The sequence below is a fragment of the Hordeum vulgare genome, chromosome 7H (genome assembly GCF_904849725.1).
Source record: "Hordeum vulgare subsp. vulgare chromosome 7H, MorexV3_pseudomolecules_assembly, whole genome shotgun sequence".
Taxonomy (NCBI): Eukaryota; Viridiplantae; Streptophyta; class Magnoliopsida; order Poales; family Poaceae; genus Hordeum; species Hordeum vulgare.
This window is the reverse complement of record NC_058524.1, coordinates 182,118,663-182,122,774: the sequence shown is the minus strand read 5'-3', so window position 1 is coordinate 182,122,774 and position 4,112 is coordinate 182,118,663. Positions and strand designations below refer to the sequence as shown.

Here is a 4,112-nt window from a genome sequence, read left to right as displayed (position 1 = left end):
ATTTCTAGGTTGAGGTGGAACGAACCTGGATCGGCCGGCCCAGGTAAGTCCCATACGAGGTGCTGGGGACTCAACCTCCTCCTGCACGAGCTCTAGGCGGACGGTGCGAGGCGGCGAAGCACACACGGGGCTAGCAGGCAGAGCAACTCTAATGAGGGTAGGAGCAATAACTTGATTGAACTCCTCAAGTGTAGGCAGCTGGCGGTGAACTGGCTCGGCTGATGGTACACATGAAGCTGAGAAGGAAGGGCATGACCGGGGTGGCGCGGGACGGAGAAGCTTAGTCCTGTTAGGGTGACGTGCGTGAGCCTCCATACGAGCAGCCACCAAGTCATCCACTAAGCCATTGAAAGCTGACTCCAGGGCCATGAGATACTGCACAAGCATCCCAATGGCCTCATCATCCTCCCATGTGGGGCATGAAAAAGTATAGTGACTGGTGTACAGAACGTGGCATTGGAGTTAGTAATAAGGACGAGTCTTCATCACTGGGAGGGTGTCCCAAAGACGGGCAATTGCCTCCCCGCCAGCCATCTGCATAGCCTGCCTCTTGGCTCTCCCGACAAAACAAAGACGGCGGGTCTCAACTCGCCTACCCATAAAATGCACCGAGGCCTGATGCATAGTCAGAGCATCGTTGATCTTGTGGTGGTAGAACGATTACTCGGTGTGAGTCATCGATCCAATCGCGATCCTAGCAATGACTGAGAGGATTCGCAAAAATCCTGCCGGGTCATTGGCGAAGACCTGTGACGGGCAACCATTGCCCGCCATCTACAAGAAGACAAAAATTTCCAGATAGTCATAACATAAATATATGTTGACTAATAGAAAATCTCTACAGTATGCAGAACACTAAAATAAGAATAGCTAATCTCGTTAGCGATCGCACCTAGTGGTTTCCTGCAGTCGGCCTGGCTCTGATACCAACGTTGTCAGGATCGGTTTCCAAATAAATAAACTTATTGGAAATCAGCCATGAATGTCACTAGTGTGGAAAATCATTCACACTGATAGACCAGTCTTGATACAGAAATGAGTAGTACTTAATATTAAACAGGGTAGAGCGGAGGTCGCCCTACAGTTTATTACAACACTCCCACACTATCATAAGGACAGATATATTACAGTGGTCATGGGATAACTCTACTCCTCGCATAAGGTGGGCATGGCACATTAGAGTGACGTGACATGCCATAAGTACTACTACACGCCAAGCGCGAGAGTGAGGCTTGATGATTTATTTGTGGTGGCGGAAGCAGTGAAATAATACAATGACGGACTCCATGATCGCACGACAGTGAAATAATACAATGACGGACTCCATGATCGCACGACTGACTCATACACCTCTAGGCGCCAGACTCTCTACCGTACTCTTCATCCATGAGGTCTCCTTCATCCATATCTGGCCACATCAACAAGCCAGTGAGTACTTCGAAAAGTACTCACAAACAATTTGCACAAAGGAGAAGATGAATGAAACAATTTCATAGCATGGTTAACTATCACAGTTATCATCATAAAAGAAATTAATAGTAGTTAAGTTAGAGTAGATAAGTCGGGCGCTAGTCCTCCCTAAATATCCAAACGAAAATAAAATGCACCACCCGGGTGTCTGAAGCCAAATAAATAATCATCATCGGGCATCTAAGCGACACCACATACATGGTATAATAAATAACAAGCCACAGTCGGGCATCTTAGCGACGCCACTGAAAGGGCATAAGAAACAAAAAGCCACAGTCGGGCATCTTAGCAACGCCATAGAAAAGGCATAATAAATAACAAGCCACAGTCGGGCATCTTAGCGACGCCACAGAAAGGGCATAATAAATAACAAGCCACAGTCAGGCATTTTAGCGACTCCAAGAAAAGGGAATAATAAATAACAAGCCATAGTCGGGCATCTTAGCGACGCCACAGAAAGGGCATAATAAATAACAAAGGATTATCCGGGTGGTACAACCAACCTTCAGGATATTCCAAATAACCAACTTTTCATCAAGTTAATTCGCACATCACCGTCAGGTGTCAATAATCAACATTTTTGTAAACCAATACTTGTGCTCAAGGGACCGACACTAAGACTGACACTTGACCTGTCAACCAGTCATCCTTGACAGTGGACACGGCTACTCGAATAGTTTTGACTCTGCAGAGGGTGTACTCTTTACCCACGGCCAACGTGTTCCAATAGTCACTAGGACTAATCCCGCGTATGGTATTTTAGAAGAAAACACTCAAAACCAATACACAACCACCGGCATCACCCGTCTATGCTGCCACGGAAAAACCATAAGACGAGGAGGTCAACATCCTTGACTAGCATGGGATCAAATTTCTACCGCGCGCTACAAGGGAGTGCCCTCCCTCTCGGTCCCAGACTGGAAACATCCATGCCCCCTGACCGGATGACTAGCTTTATTCCAGGGCCATGGAGACCTTCATCCCGGCCCCTCTACTTCGTGTGTGACTGATAATAGGTTCACGACCTACTACATCGTATTCCTTTTCAGAAAGAACTGTGGCAGCACGAAATAAAAGGTGACACACTCACAAGACTCGATCTAGGTCAAAACTGGAGTTATTTAATTTCATCCCATCACTATCATGCATCCAGCATGACCAGGCCAACCTATCACGTCCCACGTGACTAGGCTGTCCATGGCCTCTCATCACCACATCGGTCATCATTGTCACACATATAGTTATATCAAGTAATATGCAATGTGTTTACCAATGCAACGGTTGATCAAACAATTTTATCACCAAACATCACATCAAGTGTTCAAATATGCTTGCGAGGTTCGACGAAGTCAGGATCAAGCTCGGTGAAGTGACGTCGGTGCTTCCCTCGCCGGTATCTGTGTTATACACATCGGTTCTAATATAAATACCACAGTCTAAAATTTTGTCTCAAAATATTTTCGAATAAATATGAAAATAAACTAGACGGCAATAGTAAGATTTTGCAAAAAAATCACTCAAAGAGCCTTTGTAGTTTAAATGATATGATGAAAACAAGTCCATGGACTATTTTGTAATAAAACGGAAGTATTCCACGGGGCTGAGTGAAAGACTGGGAAGTTCCCACACAGAAATACACCAACCCAAAATAGAAAACGTATTCTGGAGCAAGGCGCCTCTAGAAAAGGATTGGAAAAAGAAAAATCCCTGAAAATGGGCCCTCACTATCAAGTTTAAACTACCTCGCGAGTGGCAGAGGCTCGCGATGTCGCCGACGGCGTCCTGTAGCGAAACAGAGGGGAAAGAGCATGCGGGTGCAGTCACCAGGAGGTTCTGCAGATGATGGAGGTGGAGTCACATGCCAGCGGGTACCACGTCAACGACAACTCCAAACTCCAGCGGGCGGTGTTTCGGGTGCAGTGGGATCTCGATGGAGAGGCCTGCACTCACCGAATTCGCGCGCGGGTTAGAAGGGCTGGTGATCGAGGAGCTCGCTGGCCAAATCTAAGCTGCGGGGGTGCCTCCACATGGGCTAATTTAGCCGAAGCCGGAAACAAGCCGGGGCGGCCAAAGGCGGGGAAGAAGGCCCTCCCGAGCCCCTCTAATGGTCTTGGCGGGTCTGTAGTGAGGTGTGGTGAGTGTGGTGGTTTCACGATTGCTCGGGGTGCCTTTTATAGGCAGACGAGAGGGGGTGCCGCGGGGGAACAACTCCAACGACAAATCGTGGCGACTCTAGGGGATTTGCAGGCGCGCGTGGGGCTGGATTAGATACTGGCGTGTGAGGCTGCTCCATTTTGCTCCCAAGTTCGGGCTAATATGCGATGGGGCATGCTTTCCACAGCGGGGCTTGTCATGGCGTGTCGGCGGCAAAAGACGCGCTCTGCACGGTACATAGTGTGGCGAGAAACACCGTGGCACACATGGGTGGGGGACGGGCATGCGGAGCTCGCACGGCGCTTGGGCGGTGTCGTGCGGTGTGGCTTTGCAGCAATGGCTCATGGCAGCCGCACCAGCCGTCGCTTGCGTTGCTGCCAGAGTTGGCGGGCTCGGGCTATCTCACCATCGATGCACGCAACTGGCCAAACGACCATGTGATGCGGTGGATAAGCTCGGGGCACAGTGCGCAAGCCGCCAGGGCTTGC

At 49.1% G+C, this 4,112-nt stretch overlaps 1 long non-coding RNA gene across 2 annotated transcripts; it reads right to left on the bottom strand.

Annotated features, from left to right (window-relative positions):
- Positions 1-1,024: 1,024 nt before the first annotated feature.
- Positions 1,025-3,900, bottom strand: LOC123413042. 2 transcript variants are annotated; one of them, XR_006613669.1, is made up of 3 exons: positions 3,213-3,729; positions 2,741-2,867; positions 1,025-1,408 (listed from the first exon to the last, which is right to left on the bottom strand). It is a non-coding gene; the product is annotated as an uncharacterized LOC123413042 (long non-coding RNA). The 2 variants fall into 2 exon arrangements; XR_006613668.1 differs by lacking the exon at positions 2,741-2,867 and having other exon boundaries at positions 3,213-3,900.
- Between the last annotated feature and the right edge of the window lie 212 nt (positions 3,901-4,112).